The following is a 14,296-nucleotide window of genomic DNA, read 5'->3' as shown; positions in this document are numbered from 1 at the left end:
GTGGTTTCCTTTGCCTCAGCTGACTTCCTTTTATGTTGATAAATCTGTCACAGAAATATAGTTCTTCTTGCAGAGCTGTTGCAGCACAGGCAGTCTAAAGACTTAATGAAGAGAGATTTGTAGGTGGAAGTGATATTTTTTCTTAGATATTTATTCCATAGGTATCACAGAATGGTTGAGACCTTCCCAAAGGAAGGGACCTTTGGTGATCATCAAGACCATCCCCGCTGCTCAGGCCAGGTCATCTAGAGCACATTGCCCAGGAGTCTGTTCAGATGGCTTTTGAATATCTCCAAGGATGGGGAGTTTGCAACCTCTCTGGGTAACCTGTTCCAGTGCTCTGTCACCCTCATRGTAAGGAAGTTTTTCCTTATGTTCAGACAGAATGTCCTGTGTTTCAGTTTGTGCACATTGCCTCCCATCTTATCGCTGGGCCCCATCCTTTTGGCATCCTTCCTTCAGATATTTATATACACTGATAAGATCCTCCCCCCCGCCCAGCCTTCTCTTCTCCAGACCAAAGAATCCCAGATTTCTCAGCCTCTCCTCATATGAGAGGTGCTCCAGTCCCTTCATCATCTTGGTGGCCCTTCACTGGACTCTCTCCAACAGCTCCATGTCTCCCTTGTACTGGGGAGCCCAGAATGGGACACTGCACTCCAGATGCGGCCTCACGAGGGCTGAGTAGAGGGGCAGGATCACCTCCCTCAGCCTGCTGGCAGTGCTCTTCTTAGTGGAACCCCGGGACAGCATTGATCTTCTCAGCCACAAGGGCACATTGCTGACTCGTGGTCAACCTGTTGTCCGCCAGGACTCCCAAGTCCTTCTCTGCAGAGCTGCTTTCAGGCCGGTCAGCCCGCAGCCTGTACTCATGCATGGGGTTATTCCTGCCTAGTCCCAGGACTCTGTGCTTGCTTTAACTGAACTTCATGAGCTTCCCTTCTAACCATGTCCCCAGCCTTTTGAGGTTCCTCTGAATGGCAGCACAGACCTCTGGTGTATCGGCCACTCCTGCCAGYTTTGGATCATCAGCAAACTTGCTGAGGATGCACTCCATTCTTTCATCCAGGTCACTGATGAGTAAGTTGATCAAGACTGGACCCAGTGTTGATCCCTAGGAGACACTGCTAGCTACAGGCCTCCAACTAGACTTTGCACCTCTGAACTCTGCCATTCAGCTAGTTTTCAGTCCACCTCACTTTCTGCTCCTCTAGCCCATACTTCATCAGCTGGTCCATGAGGATGTTATGGGAGATAGTGTTAGAAACCTTCCTGCAGTTAAGGTAAACAACATGAAGTGCTCGTCTCTCATCTCTCCAGCCAGTCATTCTATCAGAGARKGCTATCAGGTTGGTTGAGCAAKATTTCCCCTTTGTGAATCTGTGTTGACTGCTCCTGATCACCTTCTTCTCCTTCACGTACTTGGAACTGGCATCCAGGATGAGTTGCTCCGTCACCTTTCTGGGGACTGAGATGAGGCTGTCTGACCTGTAGTTCTTTGGGTCCTCCTTATCCTTTTTGAAACTGGAGTGACATTTACTTTCTTTCAATCTTCAGGCACCTCTCCTGATCACTATGACCTTTCAAAGATGATTGAGAATGGCCTASCAATGACATCAGACAGCTCTCACAGCACTTGAGGATGCATCCCATCAGGGCCCATGAACTTATGTATGTCCAGCTTACTTAAATGATCCGTAACCCAGTCCTCCTCTACTAAGGGAAAGTCTCCCTTTCTCCAGACTTCCTCCTTGGTCTCCAGGGCCTAGGATTTATTATGGCTGATCTTTCAATAAGACTGAAACAAAGAAGACATTCAGTATGTCTGCTTTCTTTGTATCCTTTTTCACCAGGGCCTTTGTCCCATTTAGAAATGAGCACATACTCTCCCCAGTCTTCCTTTTGTTGCTGATATATTTAAAGCCCTTGCTGTCCTTGACTCTACTTGCCRCATGCAACTCCACATGAGCCTTAGCCTCCCTAGTCCCATCAGATGATATCCCTATATTCCTGCCAAGTGGCCTGTCCCTGCTTCCAGCTTCTGTACACATCCTTCTTTGAGTTTTGCCAGAARCTCCTTATTCATCCRTGCATCAATGCATGCATGTCTCCTGTCCCCTTTTCTCAACTTCTTGCTCATTGGGATACACTGTTCTTGAGCTTGAAGGAGGTGATCCTTGAATTAACCAGCTCTCTTGGATCTCTTTTCCTTCTAGGACCCTATCCCATGGGATTCTTCCAAGAAGGTCCCTGAAGAGGCCAAAGTTTGCTCTTCTGAAGTCCAGGGTTGTTTTCCTGCTTTTGGCCCTGTTCCCTCTTTGCAGGATCTTGAGTTCCACCATTTCATAGCACTGAGAGCATCTCATCAGTGCKCTCCAGGAACCTCCTGGATGGATTGWTTGTGCCGTGCTGTGTTGTTCCTCCAGCAGATATCAAAGTGGTTAGTCTCCCTTGAGAACCAGGGGCTATGATTGTGAGGCTACTTCCAGCTGTCTGTGGAAGGCCTCATTGACTTTTTCCTGATCAGCTGGCCTGTAGCAAATACCCACAACAGTATCAGCCATATTAGTCTACCCCTTTATCCTTACCCATAAGCTCTCAGCCTGCTCATCGTCCACCCCTAGGCAGAACTTACTGCATTCCCGTTGCTCTTTCACATAAAGAGCAACCTCTCCTCCTCACCCTGATGGCCTGTCCTTCCCAAAGCATGTGTAGCTATCCATTTTAGCATTCCARTCATGTGAGCTATCCCACCATGTCTTTGTAATCACAGTGAGATCCTAGCTTTGCAACTGCATACAGATCTCTAATTCATCCTTTTTATTCCCCGTGCTATGTGTATTAGTGTACAGACACTTCAGACACTTCAGAGCAGYGTCCAAGCATGATGATTTCCCTGAAGGGGTATAAGAGGTTTCCCCATAGTCTTGTCTTGTAGKTACTTCCTTAGCTGTATCCTCAGGCTGTATTGCTTGAGATATCCCCCTCCCCCCCATTTGAGCCCTGTTTTGCTGACTGTGTGGTCTCTGTAACTCTCCCTTTCCTTCATCTTTCATAGTTTAAAGCCCTCCTTATCAGGTTGACCAGCCTGTTGGCAAAGACACATTTGGCCCATTTAGTGAGGTGGATCCATCTCTCCCAACCAGTTGTCAATCTTCAAACAGGGTCACATGGTCACAGAAAACAAAACCCTGTTGCCAACACCTGTTGCACAGCTAGTAGTTTATTTGAAGTATCTGTCTACTCCTCCTCCTATCCTTCCACCTCATTGGTAGAATCAAGGAAAAAATGATCTGGGTCCCCACACCCATGACCACCCTCCCCAGAGCTCTGTAACCTTGTTCGATATTTCCAAGTTGACCTTGACAGTATCATTGGTGCCCGTGTGGAAAATCAGCAGGGGGTAATAGTCAGATGTACAAGCTTTGGCTTCCCATGACAACTCAGATCCAAGGCGCCAGCAGGCAGTAAACCCCTCTAGACAAGAGGTCAGGTTGGCAGRTGGGTGCCTCTGTCCTCTGCAGTAGGGAATCAGCTGCTACTATCATTTTCTGCTTCTTCTAGGTGTTCTTGCATGGCAGAGGTCACGTCAGCCCAGTTGCTTCACTTGAAGCCATGCCTAGCWCCTCCTCAGCTTGGAGGGCACTGAACCTGTTCATTAAYTGCAAGACTTTAGGAGGAGCAGGAGCCTTTCTCCTCATATGAGAAGTGACCAATTTCTAGCCTTTGTCTTCTACAGAGTTACTACTTACSATTCCACATGGCACTGAGCCTGCATGTATCTCCACTGCTGTGGATGACTGATACTCTTGAAGCTGCAGGATCTCTGAGAATATCCTATCTGTCTCACACTCATCTTCTTGGATGCTATGCAGCCTGCTTACTTCCTCCCATAACTCCTTTACCTGGTGACACAACTTGTCAACAASAGCACATCTTCTGCAGAAAAGTTGACTRTCAGCCCCAGCCTCACAGAGAGATCACAGGCACTCCTTGCAGCCTGAAACCTGCAGAGCTACATYTGCCATCAGAAGGTCTGTCTGTGTGGAAGCCTCTGACATGGAAGATGTTGCAACTCCAATGGCTACTTGGAARTATGCTCTGCAGCGTGTCATAACCMTATSTGAGGAAGTGTACACTACTATGACTGGAGATGAAGGCTATTTCTTTGCACTCTTCTGTGTGAACTACTGTGTGAACTGCTGCACCTCTTCACTATCTCTGCTAGCATATGTGCAGGTGTGAAGTGAGTTTTCTGGGGTTTTTTTCCTCCACAGATAATCTGACAGATAAATATCTACATTTAAGCACAGAACAATTCTTCTCACTTTTTTTTAAGCCTCAAAGTCTGCTACTTCTATTTCAGCCCCTAAGAAAGCAAAAAAAATCCCTTCTATTCATTCTAATGATAGATGCGGTTCTCAGAAAACGTTCTCTCTACCTRTAGAATATATATTAGCTTGTGGATGGAGAAAGAAGAAGGGTAATAAGTCTCCTCAGGTGCATGGGTAACCAACAAGTTGTTAATACATCATCTGGTGTCATTAAAAAAATAAAATGTTGTGTACATGTACCCTATTTAGCTCTTTGTATCTGTTTATTAATATGCAGATTGACATGGACCAGGAGGTTCTGTCACACAGAAACATCCTAGTGAAGTACCACGGAGAAGAGGGGCAGTTTTTCACAGAGGYAAGGAACTGTTTATCAGACATCCAGGTGCTAGGGAAGGTATCCAGCCACAAAAGAGATACTTCTGTTTCTAAGTCAATGAGATAGTGCTACCAAAGATGARAATGGCCTAAGATCTCCTGGAGAAGGAGGCAATAGAATCAGTTTTAGTGTCAGAATTTTCATTTCTCTGACACTCTGGTCTGAGAACATCACATGATTACACCTAGGGGACTGGGCAGTCTGGCCAGTACCTCAGCTCCTGGATCACCCTCCACTGCATTCAAAAGTGAGGTCAACTGTAAGGATTAACAAACCTTGTGAAGCTAAAAGGACACAATGGTGTGTTTTTCATGTTTTCTCCAGGAGACTTGTGAGATGGAWGATCCTGAATAACTTCTGTGTTATGAGACTTTCAGCTACAGAGAAGGGGCAAGTTATTCAGAAGGCCCTAAACTATCAAACRTCTTGTCTGAGCAGACACCATCTTAGCTGAGTAAGGGCATGGTGTTTCCAAAGAATATTCACTAATACTCCTCCCACATTGGTCTTCCATTGATGCATATAAGACCTGGCCAGTACACTAAACTCAGTGAAATCTACTTTCCAAATATACCTCAACTTCCTTTCTTAGACAACCATGATTCTCATTCCTTTGATCTACTTTATCATATATGAACCACAGAAGTTTCCAGACTTGAGTTATAGATCCATCACAGCCTCTAWTTTAGTACCTATGACTATGTCCATGAAGCAGCTGCAGTTTTGTCAGTGATCACCTTGTCATGCCATTACACTGCTGATTTTGGTTTTGGTTTGAATCACCAACCATTTCTTGAAGATAAAATATGCCTTTTGCCTGTCTCTTGAAACAAAGCTCTACAGGCCAAATGCAAACAAAATTGTTATCTAGGTCCAGAACCAGGATACTATGTAAAAGTCAAATTCACAGGGTAGAAAAAATATCTCTGGAATCATTTTCATGTTATACTTCTAATGTGATGATATGACAAGGTGATCAATGACAATACTGCAGCTGCCTCCTGGCTATATTCATGGACATGGAGGATAAGAAGTTATGCTTTACTAGTTACTGAGAAAAAAGTGCTCAACAAGAGCCCTGTTTTGATTTTGATTTTGTATGTTCAAACTGATGGTTAATGTGAAGCCAGTCGCAGAAGCAACAAAATTACTCCATGAGCAAATGAAGAACTCCCATCAGTGTAGGCATCAGCATATAGCGAGTCTTGTGTAGATTGCTTGGCATGGAGTCTGGAGACATTAAACAAACCTTCCTGCARTTCAAAAGCTGCCTAAGACAACTGGTAATGGATTGCCTTGTCCAGCACAGCTGTGTAAAGCAGTACAAACAGTTCTATCACACAACTGTGTTTGACAATGCTTGTCCCAGGAAAGAGGTCAACTAAGACTCGCTGCCCTTTGCTCTGCCAGGCATTTCATTGTGGAGCTGTCCCTAAACCAAYAGACTCTTGAGTACCTGAGCCTTGGACACCTGAGAATAAAAAAGACACTCAAAAGGATACAAAGTTCAGGTCAGCTCACAGATCAAAGCCTCCCACCCAATCACAAATACCTATGCAGAACTCAGAATTTTGTTCTCATCCTTGCACCCGCTGTTTTGCCAGTGCAAAGGAGCATGTTAATCGTTAATTGTTTTGTGTTTGTCTTGGGTCCACGTTGTGCCTCYGGAAGCTTCCTTTCTGTGAGGGACAGCAGGAGCCATTCAAAGAGAATGTGAGAAATCCTCTTGCCCAGAGTGACTGACAGTGATGGCTTTGATGGTTTTTCACAGGCCTTGGCTCTGTAGCTATCAATGAAGGTTTTCCTCTCAGCTGCTCTTTGGGACTGTGGCCCTTCCCCAGTGCAAACCAAATGAGCTGTCCGGTCAAACTCCTTGAAGCTGGGGCATAGCCCACCTGCACAGCACTGTGCCATCCTGAAGAGACTAGAATTGTTGCCTGCAATGCTACTTTGATCTTTTACAGGCTGACAGAGGTATTTTTTCTTTGCTCTTGATTCTCACTGGGATAAACCATATCAGGCCCTACATTCGCTTTTAGCTAGTATAGTYTCTGTCTTCATTGTACAGCTGATAGTATCTTATTACCTCTTCGGTGATATTGGTTTAGACATAGTCTGATGTGGCCTTCATGGCATAACTTTCAATGATCCTATCCCACAGGCCAGCAGCAGGTTGGATGGGAATATTTGACCCAGAAGCTGAAGATCTTCCTCACTGGGATTGAATCAGTTTTAGTCTCACCATAGATGCAGAGSCATTCATTTGCTCCCATACATGCTACATGTCTTGCTTCTGGCATAATGCACACTTTTTCTGATTATGAAGGCTCTTTCATTCTGACTGAACTTAAATGCAAAAATAAAGTGTATTGGAGGTGGAAACAGGGGCAATCTACCTGGCAGGAGTAGCTTTTCCTATGCATGAAGGGATGGAATTTGTAAATCAAAAAGCTCAGCTGGACAGAAAAATGGTAARGGATATGAAAGGCAATAAGAAGAGCTTCTTAAGGTTAAACAGTAAAATAAAAACTAAGGAAAAGTCATGGTTATCAAGTCCTGATAAAGGGACTCTTCTTCAGAGGAGATGGAGGAGGAGAGTAGGRACAGAGAAGAATCCAGGTCATCTCAGTCATTGGGAAGTAAAGCTTCCTGGAAGCCATTTTAGGCTCATGAAAGAATAAAAGGTGATTGGRAAAAGCCAGCATGAATTTACCAAGAGCAAATCACCCCTGACAAAACTCATTGTCTTCTTAATGAGATGATCAGTTCAATAAACAAGGGGAGAGCAGAAGATACTGTACACCTTGATTTAGCAAGGCCTTCAACATGCTGKCCTAGAGTATTCTTGAGGCCAGATTGGGGATATATGGACCATATAAGCAGACAATAAAGTGGGTGGAAAATTAGCTGGATTGCCGGGCTCAAAGGTGGTCATCAGTGGTAAAAAGCCCACTGGAAGCCAGTTATTATCAATATGTCTCAGGKACTGATAGCAGATCTTATACTGTTCAGCATCTTTGTTAACGACCTGTACAGCGTATGGTAAGCTGACATACAGTACAAAGCTGGAGCAGCGGTTAATACACTGCAGGTTAAGACTGCCATTCAATGTGATTTCAACAAACTGAGGAATGGGCAACAGAAAAACTCATGAAATTTGAAAAAAAAAAAGTGCTAAAGCTTGCACCTGGAATGAAATACTTATTTACAACACTTCAGACATGGGATCCATTGACTAGGAAGTAGCTTTGCAGAAAGGTTGGTGGATGACAAATTGAATACAAGTCACTAGAGTGTCCTTGCAGCAATGAGAGTTAACCACATACTGGGCTGTATCAGCGAAAGTRTTTACAACTGATAGAGGTAAGTGATTATTCCTTTCTAAGCAGAACTTCTGAGATATTATCTGGAGCACTATGTCCAGTTTTGGGCCCCCATGCGAGGGAGATAACTGATGAGCTACAACAAGCGCAGAGGAGGGCCAGCCAGAAAGGCAGCTAAAGGGCTGGAGTACRTGGCATGTGAGGAGAAGCTGAGAGAACTGGGCTTGTTTATCCAGGAGAAGAGATAGCTGAAGGGGGCTCTGACTGCTGTCTTCAAATCTGTATTTGGAGGAGAGAGGGGATCATAGAAAATAGAACCAGATTTGTCTTGGACATGCACTACAAAAGACAAGTTGCAACAGTGACAGGTGGCAGCACTGGAAAATCTGACTAGATATATGGAAAACATTTTTCACAGTAAAGGTGAAAAGGTACTGGTTCAGGTACCCAGAGAGGCTCTGAAATCTCCATCCTCGGAGATATTCAGAACCCTAGTAGAGAAGCCCCTGGGCAGTCTGGTCTAGTTGGGCCTACCTTAAGCAATGGATATGCCYAGATGACCTTCAGAGGTCCSTTTCAACCTTAATTTTTCTGTGATCCTTAAGGAGGGTACTTACAAAGACCTTAGTCACAAGTGTTTCACACCTACTMTCTGTGTTTGCTTAACAGCCAGTACACAGCACACAGGGACAGTGTTCACCACAGAGTCTGGACCAGGGCATACAGCAGCCCCTTTGCTGGTCACCATGAGGTATAGCAGAGTCCCTCTGACATCGCTCAAGTCCCTGGGATCAGCTGGCAGGCAGGGTAAGGCCTGGGGTGATTTTACTTCACTGAGGCCTAAGGAGGCAGCATGGATAAGCAGACCCTTACGCCTGATGTATGTACGCTGCAGGGCTGCTGCCCGCTGGTGTTGGCACACCTTGGGCTGTGCCATTCAGGAAGTGAGTGAGCAGGRTCCCTCCCCACAGTGACTATCACTGGTCATGTCACCATGCCTGCTGCTTTGCTTCCCATTGCTTACTGCAAGGCTGCCCAATTACCTTAACGCATACGTCCAGGAAATTCTTGTGGATAAGGAAAAAACATTGTCTGTTTCTGTTTCTCTAGAAATTCCCATTCATTAAATTTTCTGCCTGGAAATACACTAGCATTACACTGGACCATTTCAGGAATGCATTTACCTTCTGAGTGCTCTCTCTTGCCTGTGACCAGAGCATGACCAAAGAGTATGATCAGGGAAGTCTGTGAGGAAGGGCAGAGGCATACATGATATTTCATCTTAATCTTCTCTATTGTCCCAGCTTCTGGCTCTCAGAGAGCAGTGGGAGTGGAGCTGCTTCACAAGAAAGGACGAGTCAGAAGCCAAGGGTGATTCAGCACAGGTAGTGCCCTCATTGATGGAACATCATCCTTCAGAATCTGAACATGACAGACAGAGCTAGGTACTGGTAATGGGGTCCCCTGACAAGAGCCTCAGACTCAGCAAGTGGTGAACCAGGCCAGTGTCCACCCAGGGCGCCCAGTCAGGAGGAGCAGGAGATGGGGCCAGAGACAGGGCTGGAGATGAGGCTATAGCATGGGTCAGAGGACCATCCCAGAGACAGGGCTGGAACAGGGCTGGAGACAGACACACCTACAATGTAGCTCAGACAGTGACTGGCCACCCAGGGCTGAAATGGAGCCCCTACACAGTGGGTAGGGAGTGGGGGTGGGGGTAGCCAAGGTGAGGCTAGTCAGACCCATTAAGGCCTATTGGTGCTATCAGGGCATTGACACTGGCTATTTTCAGTTCTGGGACTTCCATAATTGGCTTAATTTTCTGTGTATTTGTTACCTGTCAGATGGCCTTGTAATGCACCAATGCAGCTGTTAYGGATCCAAGTAAGAAAGGCACTCAGACTCTATAAGGTATTGATTAAAATGCCATTTATTGGAGGTGACATGAAAAGGAAAAAGGAGATAGCATAGGTAGTTTTAAGTCCCTTCAGATGCTGGGAGCCCAAGGCTATGCGAGTAGTGACCAAACATAACTCTGGTCAAGGCATGGCACACTGTGTAGATAACATCTGTGGAGAGGTTCACTGGCATTGTGGTCTTTAGAGCTTTTTCAAAATGTCCTTAGAAGTAAACTAACTTTTCTATTTTCAAGAGAAGAATGCTTATCTRAAAACATACTGCTTCCCTTCAAGATAAAGAAAAGGATATGTTGGTGGTGTAATCTCCAGCTGCAAAATGGGGGCCAAATCCATTATGATTAGGTAGCTAAGTTTATCCTATGGCCAAGTGATATGTGCAGCATAGCAGAGCATGAGTCCTGCACCTACTCAGGTCAGCTGTTAAGTGGATCACTAACTCCTCGATGTACGATAGTCTTCCAGTTAGAATGACTAATGAACTTGACTTCCTGGCATGACCTTGGACCTGTCTTATCACTACAAACTTGTTTGGCCATCACTGGATTATGGCTGCTCCTGGATGCCATCACTGGACCTGTCCCTGACCTGAAGCCTTGATTTCTTGCCTTAACCTCAGACTTGCCCTCATCAGTATGGACTTTGCCAGTGACCACKGCAATGGCAATTCTTGGCGGAACTCCGTTACAATCACTGGACCTCCTCTACTTGCCTTGCTTGGGAACTGTACTGTTGCATCCTTTGTCGGTGGAGCCACTGTCCTGCCAAGTTGGCTGTCACCCAGAGTCCTGTGGCCTCTTCCTTTGTAGAGCTGCTGTTCCCTGAAAATCCCCCCTGGGGCTCTCTTTTCCATATGGAAGAGTCTTAGCTCCATAAACCCAATAAACAGAAACTAAATCACTGAAAAACTACCGTTCAGTATTAAATCTCTCTGGGGCTAATACACAACTTTCAGTCTGATTCAGCATGCTCTACTTTTTCAGATATTTGGGAGCCCAAAACAGCTTTCACCTTGGAGTCCAAGAGGTCCTCTGAATGGTGTTCCACTGGCAACTATGACTAGAGCATACCACCTGCAATGTCCTGTGACTTYAGCCATGGATTTGACTTGGTTAGAAGAAGGTAGGCCTTTGAAGGAAGTCAAAATACACAGAAATGTGGAATGTTCACATGGATCAGTTGTTTCCCAAATTGTAGATATGTCAGCTCCAGCCTTGCTCCAAGTAACATAAGAAGGAAGGACACATTTAGGCCACAAAGCACACTTATCCTACACATCATTGAAAAGAATATGATCACTTGCAGCAGTCAATGGGAAAGATTTCCTCATATGAATCATTCACAGAATCACAGAATGGTTGAGATTGGAAGGGACCTCCAGAAATAATGTAGGCCAAGCCCACATGCTCATGCCAGGTCAGCTGGAGCCCAGGAGTCTGTTCAGATGGCTTTTGAATATCTCCAAGGATGGGGAGTTTGCAACCTCTCTGGGTAACCTRTTCCAGTGCTCTGTCACCCTCATGGTAAGGAAGTTTTTCCTTATGTTCAGACAGAATGTCCTGTGTTTCAGTTTGTGCACATTGCCTCCCATCTTATCGCTGGGCCCCATCCTTTTGGCATCCTTCCTTCAGATATTTATATACACTGATAAGATCCTCCCCCCCGCCCAGCCTTCTCTTCTCCAGACCAAAGAATCCCAGATTTCTCAGCCTCTCCTCATATGAGAGGTGCTCCAGTCCCTTCATCATCTTGGTGGCCCTTCACTGGACTCTCTCCAACAGCTCCATGTCTCCCTTGTACTGGGGAGCCCAGAATGGGACACTGCACTCCAGATGCGGCCTCACGAGGGCTGAGTAGAGGGGCAGGATCACCTCCCTCAGCCTGCTGGCAGTGCTCTTCTTAGTGGAACCCAGGACAGCATTGATCTTCTCGGCCACAGGGGCACATTGCTGACTCGTGGTCAACCTGTTGTCTGCCAGGACTCCCAARTCCTTCTCTGCAGAGCTGCTTTCAGGCCGGTCAGCCCGCAGCCTGTACTCATGCATGGGGTTATTCCTGCCTAGTCCCAGGACTCTGTGCTTGCTTTAACTGAACTTCATGAGCTTCCCTTCTAACCATGTCCCCAGCCTTTTGAGGTTCCTCTGAATGGCAGCACAGACCTCTGGTGTATCGGCCACTCCTGCCAGYTTTGGATCATCAGCAAAGTTGCTGCATTCTGTCCCTTCCTCCAGGGTTTGCATTACTGATCACACCCACTGAACTCTGCCATTCAGCTAGTTTTCAGTCCACCTCACTTTCTGCTCCTCTAGCCCATTTTTCATTAGCTTGCCTATGAGGTTGTTGTGGGAGATAGTGTTAGAAGCCTTCCTGCAGTTAAGGTAAACAACATGAACTGCTCAGTTGTGGATATGAGGGAGTTGAAGCAGTCCACTTTTCCAGACAAACATTTTCTCTTGTTTTTAAAGTTTTATGTCTTTTAGGCATCACCTTGATATATTTACTGAAGACATCTAGAGGAAGTTTTAAAAGCTACCTGAAAATACAACGGCAAATTCAGAATGTGAATAAAGTTTCTTGATGCAAGGTATTGAGAAGAGCTGAAGGTAAGAGCAATAGCTATAGATTTTACCTTGCTTAAACTCAAAACAAAAAAAAATGTAAGATATTTATCAGTGACTTCATATGTGAGTACATTCTCATTTTGAAAATGGCATATAGTCTAAATCACTTCTGTCCATAATCATTACTCATTATTTGGTATTATTCAGGTTATGCAATATTGTAACCCAGGATAGGTAATAATGTATTTAATTTGCAAAGCTTTTATTAGATAAATACAAGGACTACCAATTAACATTCATGAAATCAATGCTATATCACTAGAATGAAGACAGGAGTCATATCAGTTAGGAAGACATTGCAATTGCAAATAATGATTTATAAAGAAATGCTAAACTTTCTGTATGCACTCTAATAACAAGAGACACAGGTTTATAGTATGTGCAGCACAAAGAAGACCAACTGCATTTCTTCAAGAAGGGTGGTATTCTTCAGTTTAGAATTTTAAAGTTGTCTGGGGATCAATTGAGTAGTGGTTGTTCAATGAATTCAACAGAAGGAGACCAGGATTATTCTGAAAGTTGTTTTTGTTTCACAGAACTCTCTTGGAAAAATGAGATTTATCAGTACTGGGTTTCCCAATAGCAGTGGCAGAATTTCTCACAAATATCAAAACACAATGTCTGCCTCCTGAGGTATTCAGTAACAGTGGGAAATCTTGCTAAGCTACTTCCTGAAATCCTTATTCAATCCTGAATATGAGTACTGAATCCATGTTTTCTTTGAGCAGATATATACTTCTATACATAAAGATGTGAAAAATCATACACTTCCTCAAGAGTATCTCCCTGCTTCAGGACTTAAATGAGTCTATTAGATTGGAAGACAACTTAAAGATGGGGGCTGCATAGTACATGAGTTAAGGGCTCAGAGTGACGTTATGATGAGAGAGCACCCAGTAGCCACTCCCCAGCAGCTAGCAAGCAGGTAAGTAGAAGACACTGACATAAGAACCAGTTAATAACCTGCACAGAAGAATCTTACCCACAAGAATTCAGGAAGCTCTTTGGCTTTGTGGTTTTCACTGAGTTCTGGATCAAAGCTCTCTGAACCAGGCTTTGAATTTACAGGCTCTGAGAAGATATAATTATTTCACCTACGCAGTGTTGGATTTTACCTTTTTACCTCTCTTCTCTGGAGTTGAAAGGAGACTCTCCATGACTTTGGAAGACTTTTGTAAGAAATTCTGAGTTAGGTGAGGAGCCCATGGTGAGATGGCAGCTGTGGTGAGAGTGGACGTGTAAACCATTTCCCAACAGCAAAGTAGAAAAGTTCGCATTGACCTAGGAGCCAGTTAATAACCTGCACAGCAGAATCTTACCCGCAAGCATCCCCTCGAGACTGGTGGTCTCCAAGCCCTTGCTTAAGGCACTGGCAACATGCATTAGTCAGCAAGACCTCACTGGGGACTGGGACCAAGATCTCTGCCATGCCTTTCTATGTGAGGGACTTGCAAGGACTTGGGGTCCTGCCTGCAACTTGTTCCCTGAGTGAAAATCACTTGGCCCGTTCCTGGCTCGTGGGTGCCACCATTATCAGCTTCCTGTTTGCTCAGCCTTTGCTCAACTCCAAATCATCGTGAAAGCAGTAGGAGAAAAGAAGGAGTGGACATGCTTGGTGCTGCCTCCTCATCTTTGGATGTGGCTTTGCTGTGGAGGCYTCCCAAATGGGCATTTTTTTCAGGTGAGGCTTTGCACATGGAGAATACATGGAGGAGATGAGGTT

Source organism: Rhea americana, unplaced genomic scaffold (assembly GCF_003343005.1).
Source record: "Rhea americana isolate MKP2758 unplaced genomic scaffold, rheAme1 scaffold_87, whole genome shotgun sequence".
NCBI classification, from domain to species: Eukaryota; Metazoa; Chordata; class Aves; order Rheiformes; family Rheidae; genus Rhea; species Rhea americana.
The sequence above is the reverse complement of the archived record's forward strand: the minus strand, read 5'-3'. Positions refer to the sequence as shown.